Genomic DNA, 16,717 nt, shown 5'->3' with positions numbered 1-16,717 from the left:
TTCCAGCACCAGAGGGATTGATAAGAGACTGAGTGAGCTGAGCTACAGCCACAGAGGGACTTAGTGAGTTTGTCTCTCTTTTAGAGCGGCAAAAGGTTTTATTGTTTAATATTATTTAGGTTTTATTGTTTAATAAACAGTTTTTTCTGCTTTTCTCCAAGGAGGTATTTTATTTTTCCTGAACCAGTTGGGGGAAGGGCCAATTGAATCTGCTGTCTTAAAGGAGCCCCTTTGTGGGTTCTCTCTCAAATTTGCCCTGAACCAGGACAAGGTCTTTTCCAACTTCAGGGATTCCACAGTTTTGATTTCCTATTTCCCAAGGGTGTCTTCTGTAGCCAAATGGTGAAAAACTGGGGAAAAGACCAAGATTTTGGAGACAGTGGGGTAGAAACCCCACCAAAAAAGGTTCTTCCCTTCCACCTAAGCAGTGGATCCTCAGCTGGTATGGACAAGGAAATCCTTTTCTTTTGGCCTTGATTTTGTTTTAATTTCTATTTATCCCTTTAAAATATCCAATATTGAGGTAAAAACAGACATTGAACTAAGACTTGGATGTGGTCATGGTAGGACACATGGACACATGGAGAGAGACTTGGGGACGCATGGATTTTAACAGGGATGGGGCCATTTGTGGGGGACATGGGGGGACACAGGCATGGATGGAGATGTGGGGGACAATGACAGGGATGGAAACAGGGAGAGAGCCATGGGTGAGGACATGGTGGGACATGGGCAGTGACATGTGGGGACATGGCCATGGCCGGTGCCATGGGGGGAACTTGCAGGGGATGTGGGGGATGCAGGGTTGGAGGGAGTTGAGGGTTCCTGGGAGGGACTTGGGTCTTGCTGAGGCCTTTGGGGACCCCAGGCTGAGCAGCTCCAGCTGTGCTGGGAGACCCTGGGGGAGCTTCTGGGGCAGCTGCTCAAGGACCCCCTGACCTGGAGCCCCAGCCAGGCATTGGGCTCCTGGAAGGGGATGAACATCCTTGTCCCCAGGAGGGAAATCCCAGCACCCCCAGGGTGTCAGGGGCAGCTGAGAGGCCACAACAGGGAGGGGAAAGCCAGAGAGAGCTGTCACACTTCTAAGCTACACCTCAAAAGTCCCAAAACTGAGGGATTCCTCCCAGGAAAAAGCAGCCAGGAGCTGCCAGAATTGAGGGAAAGGGGAGATGTGACCTTCCAGACAGAGCAGGAGGGGCCTGCATCCCCCAAAACCAAACACAGGGGTGAGGGCTGGGGCTGGGGGCACAATGGAGAAGGGGTGGAAAAGCAGGGGAAAAGAGGATTCAGAGCGCGAGAGGGATGACACCCCAAGACTGAGTTGGGAGGGGTCTTTGGGTTGGAGGAATGATGAGTGAGGGAAGGGAACGGTGGGGATGGAACAGAGAAAGAGCAGTTCCATGGGGATCCCATTGTGTCCCCATCATTCGATTCCTGGAGTGATTCCCTGGAGCTCTGGAGGGGAATGGATCCACACTGGGTGGGTCCCCAAGCCCCCTGCCCATCCCTGGGGGGTTCATGGGGGGTTCCCTCCACCCAAATGCTGGTGATGCTGCAGCCATGGGGGAGAGGTGGGATCTGGAGTGGATGTGGAAGGGGGAGCAATAGGAAGAGGAGGGAGAGGAGGAGGAGGATGGGGAAAAGGAGGAGGAGGAAGAGGAGGAGCCCCAGCAGAACCACGCTTTTCCCGCCTGCCTGCTGAGTCTGCAGCTCCCCTGGCCCTGGCAGCATTGATCCCCCAGATCCCACAGGTGAGCGGGGAGGGGGAACTGACCCCAAATCCACTGGGGGGGCCTCTGGGAGGATTTGTTTGCGGGGTAGGGGATGTTTGGATCTTGCAGGTCCCCAAGGGTGAGACGCAGATGCCGCTTTGGAGACTTGTGGAGGGTTCCAGTGGCAAACTGTCTGTACTGGCTGGGGAGGTGGTACCAGTTTGGGGGGGGAGACATTGGCATCAGAGTGGGGAGAGCAGCAAAGGCCAATCCCAGAGCTGAGGGATCCCGGCAGCCTGGAAGGGTGGGGGAAGCTGGAGATGAGCAGGGTCTGGGCCCATCCGACTGTGAACAGGGCAGTTACTTCTGGAGATGGACTTGGGACAGCAGGACCAAGGGCTCACCCACTGTTTTTCCCCCAAGCCAGGATTTGTCAATCCCAAACTTTGTCTGGATGAAGCTGGAGGAGGCTGCAAGGAAAAGGAAAATGGCCTGGGACACAGAGGCAGGTGAGAAGGAAGTCACTGCCCCTTTGCCCCTCTCCTCTGCTCCATGTCTCAGCCCAGCATTGCCCCTGGCTGCAGGACAATCCCACTGCTGTTGTTATAAACAAAAATCCGCCAATTTTTTTTGGTGAGAAAAAGGTTACAAAAACTAGTCAGATCACTCTTGCTGCTGAAGCGCTACCTGTTTGTTATGATAATTACAAGTCGTTGTCGTTAATGGTTCTTTTTTGGATCAGTAAAGGCCCTGGCCAAGACTAAGTTAATGGCTCTTCTCTGGAGACAGTGAAGGGCGGGGACCTCCCCAGACAGTGAGGAGAAAGGACTAAACGTGGGAGAGGGGACATGCTAAATAACTTCAGGACCAGCATGTCATGAGAAGCTACTACTCCAAACTTACTGAAAAGACCCCCAAAACAACGAGCCAATATAGAGTTGAGAAATTGGAGTGATGTCTGAATGTGAGGAGCAGAGTGCTGGACCTGCGGGGACGCTGGGGGCCTTTGTTGCCCCTCACCCTGGGTGTGGGGATCCTCTCGGACCGGGTCCCGAAGGGAGCGAAGCTGGGAAAGTCAACATCTGGGTCACGCCCATAAAAAGCTCCAACGAGGACTGGACCGCCGGCTCTGTCCCTAGTGGACAAAGCTGCAAATATCCTCCTGCGAGTCACCTTGGGAGAGACAACGGAGACTGCAGACCTGTCGAGCTTCCCAATCCTGAGCTAATCACTTTTAATACAGGCATTAAAAGGAGAAAAAGTCTCCTGCCCTGTTTATTTTAGCTGACACTGTCCTGCCAGGGATGAATTGGTGGGATCCCTTCCCCTTCCCTCTAGCACAGAGGCAAATCCCATCCTCTCCTTGTCCACAGCTCCTTCCTCTTCTCTTTCTGTCCTTCTTCCTTCCTCATTCCTTCCTCTCCTTTTCTTTTCTCTTTTCCAGGCACTGAGCTGCAGATGGAGACCAGGGAGGACAAATCCCTGTGGTATTCACATTTCTTTGAATAGAGACATAATTCTCTCTCCCAGGATTTTTCCTGGGAAGCTGTGGAAAGACTGAGAAAGCTCAGAAAGGAAGAAAACAATTCTTATCTCACTTGCTGCACCTGTTGTTTGGCACATGTGAATGTGTTATTGAGATTGTTTACTGAGAGTGATTTGTTAATTGGACTGTGGTGATGGTTGTTAGGACTGATTGACCAGTTAGGTCAAAGATTGGTCATGACTGTCTGGAAAGGGTCAGAGGTTTTTCTTTAGTATGTATTTTTGTATAGATTTAGTATAGCAATAGTGTAATGTAGTATAATATAGTATAGAGTAAATCATCTGTTCAGCCTTTAAAATCATGGAGTCAGAGCACATATTTCCTTGGATGGGTGAGACAAAGTAGAAATTTAACAGGATAGAAATGCATTTTTGGATTTAGGTGAAAAGTGCTGTTCTGAGCCTGTAACTTGTTTATCTGTGCTTAAGAGTCACTGTTCTCACAAGAGAGGAAAAAAATCAAAGAAAAAATCTTGTGCTCACAGAATGGCCTCGACCAAGAGAAGGAATTCAAATTCCCAAGATAAATGGAGGCCCCTTTGTCAGGGCCAAAGGCTGAGGCTGACCAGAGAGCTCTTTGCGCAAAAGGCAAGGACTGATAAAAACTAATTGCAGCTTGTAATGTGAAATCTGTAAAATGAATATGAATGAGACTATATGCATATGTATAAGCAAGGGGGGATTCTCAGGGGTGCGCGTGTCCTTTAGGGGGAACAACGATTCCCACATGCGTCCAGTGCTAAACATACCGGCTTTACGACTTTGTACAAAGTTGTGGAGTTTCTCTTTTTTTTCCACTAATCATTTTGGCGAGCCAGCCAGACGATTGTCTGTCCCTGCAGGGGCGGAAGGGAGGACGGACTCCTGGGCGCTCCCTGGGATTTTCCTGGAGGAGCTCTGCTCCATCTCGGCTTGCCTCCTGCAGATACAGACAATGACCTGCTGGTGTGCAGATACACGGTACGTCTATCAAAGGGCCTGGGGGAGATAGGGCTGCTGATAAGTCACTCAGAGACGTCTGAGTGCACAGCCTCGTCCCTGTGCTTGCAGGCAGCCATCGACCAAGAGCACGGTCAGCGGCAGAGGTTCCCAGTTGATAGCGCGACTGGGAACGGGTTCATTGTTCAATGGAGCGGCCGCTAGCGACTCTGAGGTGAGCTGAGTGAAACCGAACTTTGTGTGCTTGTGGTGTCCAGACATTGTATGGCTAATGCATTGTGCGGTTAATGTTGGCGTGTTTGTAATCGTGTGAGTGCGTGGTGTATAAAACAGACCGAGTGAGTGAGTGAGTGTACCCACGGCGTGCGGGGGCAGTTCTACCCGTGTCTGAAGTAGCCAGGTGAGGCCCGGAGCACTGGCTGAGGCAGGCTGTGAGGGCAGGAACACCCCGTGGAGTAGTGGAACAAGTGGAGAAACGTGGGTGAGGACATTTAGTCATTTATTGTGTTTAAAGGTGGTGATGTGTGATTTGTGTAGATTGTGTGCATTTTACCCGTGGCTAGATGAACTCAGGGGATTCTTCTGCCCCCGCAGTTTGGACTTGGTCCCTGGAATTTTACTGTGTGCTGTTATTTTGATTGTGTCCAGAGTGTGTGAGGACCAGAAGAGGCTGATAAGCTGATGTGGGTAGATGATGAAGTGTTGTATGTTGGGTTGTGTCAAGGAAAGTGGGCACTCTTAAGAGATACCTCTTTCCCAGTGAGTTTGTGTGGTTCTTCCCCCACATTGTGGTAATTTGATTCTCGGTATTGTAGGCTTGTGTTTGTGGAGATTTTAGGATTTTGTTTGCAACAAGTGTAGCATTTTACATGGAAAAACTGCAGTATGGTGATTTATGTTTAACTGTGATAAAACAAATTAAAGGAATTCCAGGAATTCCCTTCCCACAGCAACCTAAGCCCTGACTCTCATGAATTTGAGATGCAGGGTGTGTGTGTGTGTCTGTGTCTGTGTCTGTGTTTGTGTTTGTGGGCATATCAGAGTTTTTGCTGTAAGAGGCACAGCTTTTTGCAAGGCAGCAAAGTGAGTGTCAATAGAAACAATGCTTGAATTAGATTGTGGGGGAAGAGAACTGGGAAAGAATGAGATTTTGTAAAGCAGAGTTTAGGTGGAAGAGACCAAGACAGGCACTTTATAATTTATGTTATTCTAAGGAAACCAAGGCTACTCAGAGAGCTCTAAGGAATTTAATGGCAACTGGTCACGAGAAGCAAAGAAGAACGAGGATGTTGAATTATTAGAAAAGAGAGTTTCAAGTAATTTAAGAAACCCAGCAGAAATAATTAAAGCTGAGTGCGTTCAGCTTATTTTATACCCCAAGACTTTGAATTAAGGCAAAAGGCTGGGATGGGGTAGAAAGATGGGAGCTAAGAAAATGGAATTTTTAGTAGACACAGGGGCAGCAAACTCAGTGTTAAATAAAGCCTCGATGCCTGTAACAGATGTTATGGTAAGGGGGCAACTGGCCAAGCTGAAAAATCATATTTTGCAAACCATCAAAATAGTCATAGTTTTTTGTATATGCCCAACTCTCCAAAGGCCCTGTTGAGTAGGGACTTGTTGGAGCAGCTGGAAGCAAGGATCACATTTAAAGATGGAGAGATTATTTTAGAGGTAAAGGATCAAGAATATGGAGATATATTGAGCTTAATTTTAACAATTAGTGAAACTGAAATTGAAAATAAGGATGAAATTTACAAGAAAATAATGGATCCAATGTTTCCTGGGGTATGGGCTTCTAACATGGCAGGGAGGGCAGAGAATGCACCTTCTGTACAAGTTAAGGAAAACAACAGGCTAGGGTCAGGCAGTACACCTTGTGGCAAACCCATACACCTTACTAACATGTTTGGCACCTGAGCTACCCTTGTTTACTGTTTTAGATCTGAAAGATGCCTTCTTTTGCCTCCCTATTCATAAAGCCAACCAGAAAATTTTTGCATTCAAATGAGAAAACCCTAAAAGCAGGTGCAAAACCCAGCTCACATAGATTGTGAAGGCCTCAAGGCCTTCAAGGTTTCAAAATTCCCCTGCTCTGTTTGGAGAACAACTTACAAAAGACCTAGAGCCCCAGGAAGCTCCACAAGAAGAAGAAAGGCTATTACAGTACGTGGATAATCTCTTGATATCCACTCAGACAAGGGAAGCATGTGTGGCCTGGACCGTGAGCCTTTTGAATTTCCTAGGGCTCCAAGGACACAGAGTATCAAAGAAAAAAAAAAGAAAAAGGCAGAGGCAGTGAAACAGAAAATAATCTACGTGGGGTATGAGGTCAGTGCTGGGCAAAGGACTCTGTAGTCACTAACCTTGTGAACCCAGCTTCTTTTCTCAGTGGGATCAAGGAGAAGCAGCACACCATGATTGCCTGGAGACCATTGAAGCTAATTACTCCAGATACCCGGACTTGAAGGACACTCCTTTGGATGGTGCAGAGACCTGGTTCACTGATGGGAGTAACCACATTGCCAGTGGAAAACGACGTGCTGGATGTGCAGTCACTACCTGCAGAGAGGTAATAGAATCTGGACCCCTACCAACAGGCACCTCTGCACAGAAGACCAAAATAATTGCACTGATTCTCTTTCCTTTTGGCTTAGAAATGGCAGGAGGAAAGAGAATAAAATCTATACAGAGCCATGGTATGCATTTGGAGTTGTGTATGCACATGGAGCCACCTGGAGAGAGAGGGGACTGCTGACCTCACAAGGAAAGAACATCAAACATGCACAAGAGATGATTGGGATAATCGGGCTGCTGGAAGCAGTTCAGCTGCCTGAAAAGGCAGCAATTATGCATATTAGGGCACACCAGAGAGTGAACTCAGAATTGGAAGAAGGAAATGAGCTAGCAGATAGAGAGGCAAAGGAAGCAGCAAAAGGTGAGGTAACTATTGAAGGAGCTCTGATTTTAGATGGGCAAATTTCCCTTGAAGGTAAGCCAGAATACAATGAGAAAGATAGAAAACTAATCAAAGATCAAAAAGGGACATACAACCAAGAAGGGTGGGCTACCACTGAAGGGAAGCTGGTAATCCCTTCCCATTTCATGTAGTCACTAGTAAGGGAGGAGCACCAGAAAACACACTGGGGAATAGATGCCCTGAACACCTACATGATTGAAAGAATTGTTGCCTGGAATTTACATGCCACTATTACTCAAGTGGCAGTGTGATCTTTGCCTCCAGACTAACCCCAATAATACCCGCAGACCAAAACTTGGTCAGACTGGGAGGGGCCATGGGCCTGGACAGCAGTGGCAAATTGACTTATCCATCAGAAGGCAGAAGCTGTTGTCCCTTCCTGGAATGATTTTTGCTCAGAAGTGATTATCTGCAGCACAAAACCACCATCCACTATTGACTTTCACAGGACAATGACATTCTTACAGAGATACTGTCAAGTTGCCTTGTGTGCTTCTGGCTGCTTTTTTTGCTCTCTGGAAAAAAACATCAGTCCAGCGTCTGATGGCCAATGCTGCGGGTGCTGCCCATCTGGCTGTGGCCAGCAGCTCATGTCCAAACACAAGCGGGTGCCTTCTGGGCAAGGGGATGGACTGGCACGAGCAGCCATTTTCCCTGGTGAACCCGGGAGACACCTGGGCAAGTGCAGAAGATTGGGATGACCCTGGCATGAGAGAACGTGTGATGTGTCTCTGATGATGCTGCCAGCACTGCGAAGGAACAGCCAAGACAAGCACTGGAAGCAGACACATCCTGCCAGTTTCTGCTTGTGAGAGTCTGTCCGAATTTTCCCTCATCTGCCTCACAATCGTCATTGGGGGACCACTGAAGAGAAGACCCCCCTGTCTTGAATCTCTGGCTCCAAGGGAGAGAGTCATGTGCCTGAGACCTGAGAGCATTGCTAAGCCATTGTTCTCACAGGTGTTGTTTGCTGTGTGCTACACTGAGCCCAAGGAGAAGAAGAAGGGGGCACCGTGCCCTTTTTGCAATAACAGCCTTGGAAGCTGTCCCACCTCTCGGCCTGGCTGGACTTCTCCTGCGTTTCAGGTGGTCCCCCCTCAGAAGACCCTCACCTGTTTCACAACCACCGTGACAGACAGACTGAGATGGAAGGAGCCTCTCCATCAAGGACTGAGACTTGGAACCCCCATGTGAAAAGGCCCCTCTGCTCCTTCCAAGGACTGGGACTGAAACCCCCAACCCGGGGCAGGTGTGTGGGGGAGGCAAGCTGACCAAAGCGAGATGTTTGCCTGCAGGTTGTGACCCATGGACCAAGAAGACAATGGCTCTCGCTTACTGCCAAGAGCATGAACTACCTGTTACTTCTATTCCTTATTGTATCTGTATCCTCCTGCCTCGCAATTTCCAATGGAGTTATCATAATAAAAACCTCTGAGTTAGCGAGAGACTTCGAGATCTCCCCGACATAACAGTGGATCCTCAACTGGACTGGACCAAATGACTTCATCTCTATGTTTGGTAGCTCTGTCCCCTCTCTCTTTCTCTCTCTCTCTCTTTTGTCTCTCCCTCTTCCCCCATCTTTTTCTCTCCCTTAATCCCTCTATCACATTTTGCTGTGCTCATTCAATAAAGGTGCATTTGTTTTGAGTATCATTGCAAACCCCCTTGTACCATGTCGGTTCTTTTTGCACCCTGACATCAAATCCACGAACCATCACGAAACCCGTCCGTGACGACCGAACGTGACACCCCCCGAGGACCCCTCCCCAAATTCCCCCCAAAGCCCCCCCAGCACCCCCAGACCCTGCTAAAACACCCTCAAGTTCCCCCCAGACCCTCCCCAAATCCCCCCCAAACATCCTCAAGACCCCTCCCCAAATTCCCCTCACGACCCCTCCAGGACCCCTCACCTGTCCCTGCGCCTCCTCAGCAGCTCCCGGAGCCCTCTGTCCTCTCCCAGCGCCTCCCCCGCTCTCTCCAGGGGGCGCTGCTTCAGGGTCGGCTCTGATTGGCTGGAGCGGCGCAGGGAGGGCGGGAGTTTCTGATGGGATACGCCCAGTGATTGGTTGGTTTCGTGGAGGGCACGGTGATTGACATGGGGGGGCGGGAGCAGTGCGCGGTGATTGGCTGCATAGGGGCAAAGAAGGCGGGAGTTGCCGAGGGGAGACGCGCGGTGATTGGTTGGTTCAGCTCAAGAGAGGAGGGAGTAGCTGAGGGGTGGCGCGCGGTGATTGGTTGGTTCGCCGCGTGAGAGGTGGGCGGTGGGGATGCGTGCAGTGATTGGCTGGATTGGGCGCACAGGGAGGCCGGTGTTCCTGAGGGGAGACCCGCGGTGATTGGATGGTTTGGGGCGGGGCGCGCTGTTATTGGCTGGGAAAAGTCCGGGATTTTTAAGGGACATTCCCGGTTCTGTGGGAGTCAGGGAAAGGCGCTGCGGAAGAAGTCGCGATGTTACGGAAAGGCAGGACCCTCTGTTCCCCGTAGATAAGACCCTCTGTTACTCATAGATAAGAAATTAACATAGGAATGTAGCCTCCCTTAACCGAATACCAGTAACTTTCTATTCCTTACGCAGTACTTTTCCATTCCCTACTAACCATAGATAAGAAGGACAAACCCCCTTTTGACGTAGAGACCCCTTAGACTATAAGAACCCATGAAAAGAAGTAATAAACACCTTTTGACCGTCCACCACATTGGTGTCTGCGTGTGTCACTGGCCTGAACGGCCCTGGAGGGTGGGCCGTCGTGCTGTACCTCAGAACCAGGTCGCCTGCCTTGATCCAGAAGGCAACATTTTGGTGCCGGGAACCCGGGAAGCGATCTGCGCCTGGGGAACGGGGATTCTCCTGGACAGAGGACAGCAGCTGTGGCAGCAGGGCTGACCACAGCGGGGGGGGGACGCCCCCGGACCAGCGTGGACCATGGAATCCACAGCGAAGGTCGTAAGTCAGGCTCATGAACAATGGGGAATTAAAGGTGAGCTCAGAAACGCTAATCTTGCTTTTGCAAGGCTCCTAGAGCTGGGGACGATCGAACGTCCGGTAAATATATTCGGAAGCGCGGGAGAAGTGCACTGCCGCCTCAGCAGAGGACTTCAAGTCCACAGGCAGTGGTAAAAACCTCAAAGCGTGGGGGAAAGTAGAAGAGGCCCTACGCAAGATGTTAGAAGAACAGGAGACTCGGGAAGCTGCGCGTATACGTTTATTAGCTACACCAAAGCCAGGGGTGGGGGCCGCGACTCAGACCGCCTCTGAGAGCGGATTGAAGGCGGGAATATGCGGAGGTCGGGCGCGTTCCACCCTTTCCTGAGCTCGAGCCCAGACCCCCCGGAGCGCCCAGGAGACTTCCCGGAACCCTCAGGTATTGGAAATGGCTCGCAATATTACCAGTTAGATTGTGCCTGGGCCAGTCTGACCCTCGCTGCTGGGCCAAAGGCAGCAACTGCGGTGTATCACCCCAGAGATACCTTGGCTTGCTGGTGGTTGCAGCTGGGCACTGAACAAGTCCAGGCTTGTTAGGAACCCCGTTTACCTCAGGAGGAGTAGCTTCAGGCGATGGTGAAGAGAAAAAGGAGAGGATTCTGCTGGAGGGTTTAATGTCCAGAGGTTTATTCCATGGTTACAGAGGTCTGAATGTGAGGAACTGCTCCAACAGAACCACGGCTGCATGGTCTCATTCACCTTTTAAGCTCTGGGACAGGGGGAGGGGAGGTACAGGTGAGCCACCAACCAGAGGGGCAAGGTCTAAGGGGAAGATGACACCCAGAAAGGCCAATGACCTCTGGGCATAGGGGCATCCTTTGAACTTGACCAACCACACGACGCCTTGCTGGAATGTTAAGCCTGATTGACAGGACTCACTCAGCATGGGGGCAAAGGGGGAAGGGAGAGACGTATAGGCACACCTGGGAAAGTTACCTGGAAGGCCAAAATGGGACATTACAGCACACCACCACACTCAGGGGATCCCCCGACCTTCCCGCGGAGCCCACCGGGTCCTAGCCCCCCGCAGAACCGTCCGAAAAAACCGCAGTTTCTCTATCCGTCTCTTCCCCGCCAGTCGCCGGTCCGGCGCAAGAAGCAGAGCAGCGCACGCGATGCTTCTGGAAGGGACTCGCGGAGGAGGCGTGGAACGAGGCCGGATTGTTGGACCCCGCCAGGATTGGTAAAAACTCGCCCCCGCCATGTGCGTTTAAAAATGGCGCCGAACCACATGACGAGGGTGGAACGGAGGAGGCGGGGGGCAGAAACGGAGTCAGCCTGCTTAACAACGCATGCGCAGGCGAGCGGGAAGACGGGGCGGCCCCTGCGGTAGAGTGCAAAACCAACCAGAGTGCTCTATTCAAATTAGGTCCTTATAGGACAAGGATCTCCCCCGGCAGGAGGCGGGGGGACCCAAGGGGGAGGGAACGGCACCACCCCCAAAGGGAGGAGCGGGGTCGAAGCCGAACAAAACAGCACAGAGCGCCGGAAGTGTACCGGCAGTCAGCTTCCGCCTCAGAGTCAAGTAACAGCTGCTCAGACAGCTTGGAAGAGCCGACCGACTCCGGCTGGGACTCGGAAACCGAGAGAGAAGAATTAATGCGGTTTCGAGCGAAACCGAATAAAGCTTTAAACAATATCGGGAAACAATCGCAACAAAAACTCACCAATTGGGGAAAAATAAAAGCAGCCTCGGGACCGGGCACCGGCAGCCTCCATGCACGGTTTCCCGGGGGGGGTTGCCGGAGCGCGGGGGAACCAACAAAGGGCATATACCCCAGTTAACCCAAAACAAGCCAAAGCGATTTCAGAAAAAGGGGTCAACTCAGCTGTAGTACCCACTCTCGAGGATGACCTTTCTAGCAATAACGATCTGCTCACTTTTGATATTACGCAAATAAGCCGCATGCTTTTTGATGGGGCGGGGCGGATTGTATTTAGGCAGGAATGGCAGGACAACCACATTAGCCCAGGCTTCCGGGGAAGGGCAGCAACTCAGCGAGCTGTCCCCAGCCAGCACAGCTTTCCCTGGCAGCACCCTCACTCCAAGCATCCCGGTCCCGGGAAAACGGGACGTCCTTTCCATGCTCAGATTTCGGATTACAAATTTATCATGAGGACCACTGCCGTACACCCCCCGCTGCCAATCAAATTGACTTGGAAATCATCAGACCCTGTATGGGTTGAGCAGTGGCCCCTGACAGAGCCTCGAGCAGCAGCTTTGCTGGAACTGGTCGACCGCGAACTGCAAAAGGGTCACATAGAACCCTCCACCAGCCCATGGAACACCCCTGTATTTGTGATCCCCAAAAGGTCTGGAGAAGGCTATCGCCTCATCCACGACCTGAGAGAAGTGAAGAAGACGATCCGACCCCTGGGTCCAGTCCAGACACTGCTACCCGCAAACTCAGCCATTCCCACAGGGCAGCCGTGCGCAGTACTGGATATTAAGGACTGTTTCTTTTCAATACCCCCTGCACCCTGAGGACAGAGAACGATTCGCCTTTTCCGTGGCGTTTCGGAACGGTGAGCGGCCTAACCTTCGCTTCCAATGGAGAGTGCTTCCACAAGGCCTGGTCGACAGCCCGACCATATGCCAAATCACCGTGGACAAAGCACTGATGCCAGTCCGACACTCGAACCCCACCGCAACCATCATCCAGTACATGGACGACATCCTGGTCGCAGCAACATCGACAAGCCAAGTGGATCACCTGGTGTCCACAATCACGGAGACCCTTCAGGCCAACGGCTTCAAGATCGCGAGCGCAAAGATCAAGAGAGGACCCTGCGTGACCTTCCTGGGAGTAGGAATTACAAGCTCCTACATGACACCCCCCGAGATGAAGGTCAACCGAGACGTCAAGACGTTCCACGACGTGCAACGCCTGGTGGGATCGCTGCAGTGGCTTCACAACATCTTCCTGATTCCTCCTGAGGTCATGGACCCTCTGTACGACCTCCTGAAAGGAAAGCACCCCTGGGAACCCAAGGAGCTGACGCCGCAAGCAACGAGCTCCCTCGACTTCATTGAAAACCAAATGTCCACTGGCACACTTGCCAGATGGAACCCAGCCATGCCACTGGACCTGTACGTCCACTTTACACCGAAGGGGGGAGTGGGAGCACTGGCCCAAGGACTCGCTGAAAAGGCCCGACCGATCCAATGGGTGGTCTACGGAAGACCCGCTCGTGCATTTTCCCCAGGAATCGAATGCATCGCCAGCCTCATCATGAAAGGCAGGAGACTCGCCTTGAAACACCTAGGGACAGAGCCAACAAGCATCCATCTTCTGTTTCGCAAGCAGCAGACCGCGGAGTCAGCCACAATATCAGAGTACCTGGCCCTTGCTCTCTCCGGCTTCAGAGGAGAAATCTTCTACTCCTCCAAGCCACCCTGGACTCGGCTGCTGACTGTAGTCTACATGGACATGCCACCAAAGGTCAAGGACAGACCGCAGCCGGGACCAACGGTCTTCACAGACGCTTCCTCTACGACTTCAACCGCAGCAGCAGTGTGGCAGGTGGGAGAACAGTGGCACTGCGTCAAAGCATGAGACCCCACACTGTCAAGGCCACAGCTGGAGGCAGCAGCAGTGGTTTTGGCGTGCGGACTCTGCCAAGACGAACACATTGTAACGGACTCTATATTCGTGGCAAGGCTCTGTCTAGCCATGGCAGGACCAGGAGTGTCAACATCAGCAGCAGCCCTAATGCTGGAAGAAGCACTCTCCTCGCGACAGGGCACCGTGTCAGTCATCCATATCAACAGCCATGACCCAATCAAAGGTTACTTCCAGATCGGCAACGACAAAGCGGACGCCAGAGCAAAAGGCGTATGGACGTTGCAAGAAGCTCGTCAATTGCACGAGTCGCTCCACATCGGAGCCAAAGCACTGGCGAAGAGATGTGAAATTTTGACGGCGGACGCAAAACATGTGGTAGCCACCTGCCCTCATTGCCAGAAGTCACCCCTATGGACCTGTGGGGTTAACCCGAGAGGTCTCAAGCCCTCAGAAATCTGGCAGGCGGACTTCACCTTATGTCAACTGCTGAAGCCCCGAGCATGGCTTGCAGTGACAGTGGACACTTATAGCGGAACGATCATAGCCACACAGCACCCCAAAACAAACTCCAAAGCCACAATTCAGCACTGGCTGACAGCCATGGCTTGGCTTGGTATCCCCAAGCAGATCAAAACCAACAACGGCTCCAATTTCACCTCCAAACAAGTACAGGAATTCGCCTCGAAATGGGGCTCACGTTAGTGCAAGGAATCCCATACAACAGTACCGGGCAGGCCATAGTTGAGAGAGCAAACCAGACCCTGAAAACCAAGATAGAAATGTTGGCAAAAGCAGAAGGCTTTGCCAATGCCATTCCCCCAGGAGATCAGGCACGTATGCTGGCAACTGCTTTGCTGGCACTGAATCAATTCCCTAGGGGAGATGAAACAAACAGTCCCATCCAAAAACACTGGGCCACTCGAACGCTAGAAGAGGGCCCACAGGTGGTAATTAGAAACGAGTTAGGCGAGTGGGAACGGGGTTGGAGGCTGATGCTCACGGGGCGAGGGTACGTGGCTGTCCAAAAGGATGGCAAAATCAGGTGGTGTCCACTTAAGTCGATTAAGCCGGACCTTCATAGCGAGCAGAATGAGACTGATGAGAATTGTGAGTCTTTGTTTACAGGACCTGCTCGTGGGACGTCCTCGTGACGCGTACATCCCGGTTCCAGACGAAAGTGACAGACCACCAAGCCGTCAGGCAGCACCCAAGAGACCCGCACGGGTGAGACCCAAACGCCAAGGGTGTTTCTGTGTGATTTTGCTGTTGGGGCTTGTCGCTAGAGGGCAAGCCAGCCCAGACCACTACCCCCATTGGCTGTTTAGGTGGGTCATGCGACACCTTAGTAGTGGCAAAGTACTCAGAGAAATCACCACACCAAACACCCCATCCTTCCTGCTCCACATCACCGACCTGTTTCCAGGACAGCCAAGGGTAAACCTCTATTCCCCACACGTCACACACTCGTACCTATCCTACTGGTGCCCAGCTTCAAACCCTGGGAAAAGCTACTGCAATCACCCAGGTTGGGGATATTGTGGGCACTGGGGCTGCGAAACCATAGTTACAGATGCCAGACCGTCAGGGCCTGGGTGGGATTCACAAGAGCCAGACAAATTCTTACAGTTCACCTGGGCACCCAGTGGCTGCAAAACACCCTTCTTCTCTCACGGAAACTTCCATCAAAACCAACATAAAATCCCTAGATTTCGGGCATGCACTGATTACAACATGACGGTCTTGCAGCCAGATCACCCTAGCTGGGCCACAGGCAAAACGTGGACAGTGGTCCTTCAAGGGTCAAAAGAGAGGGCGAACGTGCAAATTATCAGGCTCCAGCCGTCGGCACTCCGAGCAGTCGGACCCAACAAAGCGATTAAAAGCGTGCCGAAAGGGAGAAACATAACCTACCCCAAAACCTTACCCACAGGGGTCAGCAATGTCCCGACCGGTCAAGCGGAAACCTTTCAGATGAGCCGCTTAACCGGGTCAGACGCAGACCCAATCCTTCGTATGTTAGAAGCTACCTTTGTATCCCTGAACGAATCCAACCCTAACCTAACCGAATCCTGCTGGCTTTGTTACGATGTCAAACCCCCCTTTTACGAAGGAGTCGCTCTAAACACTCCCTTCAGTTATTCCTCAGCCGACGCCCCTCACCAGTGCAGATGGGATACCCCTTACAAAGGAATCACCCTGAGTCAAGTCACAGGCCGAGGCAGATGCTTTGGCAATGCCACCCTAGCTAGGCGGAAAGGCAACGTCTGCACCAAAATTGTCAGGCCTAACAGGAAAAACAATAAGTGGGTAGTCCCATCCGCATCGGGGATGTGGGTTTGCCAGCGATCCGGAGTGAGTCCTTGTGTGTTCCTTCCCAAGTTCAATGACTCTAACGACTTCTGTGTCCAAGTTCTGATTGTTCCTAGGGTCCTGTACCACTCAGACGAAGAAATGTACCATCTTCTTGAGGGACCCAGCCGGATCCACAAAAGAGAAATAATGACAGGTATAACTATCGCAATGCTGCTTGGCCTGGGAGCAGCCGGAACGGCCACAGGTGTCTCAGCCTAGCGACCCAGCACCAAGGACTGTCCCAGCTGCAACAGACCATTGACGAGGACCTGCAAAGGATCGAGAAATCCATCTCCTTTCTAGAGAAGTTGGTCTCCTCACTCTCAGAAGAGGTCCATTGGCGATGCTGTTTCTAACAGTCACCTTCGGACCATGCCTGCTGAACAAGCTGGTCTCGTTCGTTCAGAGCCGCCTGGAACGGACCAACATCCAGTTCTTAGGCCGACGACAATTGCTGGAACTCAACCAGGGAACACTGCCAGTCGCAAGATTTTCCGAACTTGTCTGGCAAAAGCTTACTCAGGTTTTCCCAAAACCCCTTTCCCTTGTCAAGTTACAACCTTATACCTCATTTTAGTACGAATGTATATGACTACCTCATTCATTTGTGAAAAGGAGGGGGGAGATGTGGGAGTCAGGG

The 16,717-nt window shown here is 51.7% G+C and overlaps 1 pseudogene; it reads left to right on the top strand.

Moving 5' to 3' along the window:
• Positions 1-16,717, top strand: part of LOC131093389 (zinc finger protein 883-like) — a 115,033-nt pseudogene that overhangs the window by 3,553 nt on the left and 94,763 nt on the right.

Source organism: Melospiza georgiana, chromosome 25 (assembly GCF_028018845.1).
Source record: "Melospiza georgiana isolate bMelGeo1 chromosome 25, bMelGeo1.pri, whole genome shotgun sequence".
Taxonomy (NCBI): domain Eukaryota; kingdom Metazoa; phylum Chordata; class Aves; order Passeriformes; family Passerellidae; genus Melospiza; species Melospiza georgiana.
Note: the sequence above shows the minus strand (reverse complement) of the source record. Positions and strands in the feature narration are given on the sequence as shown.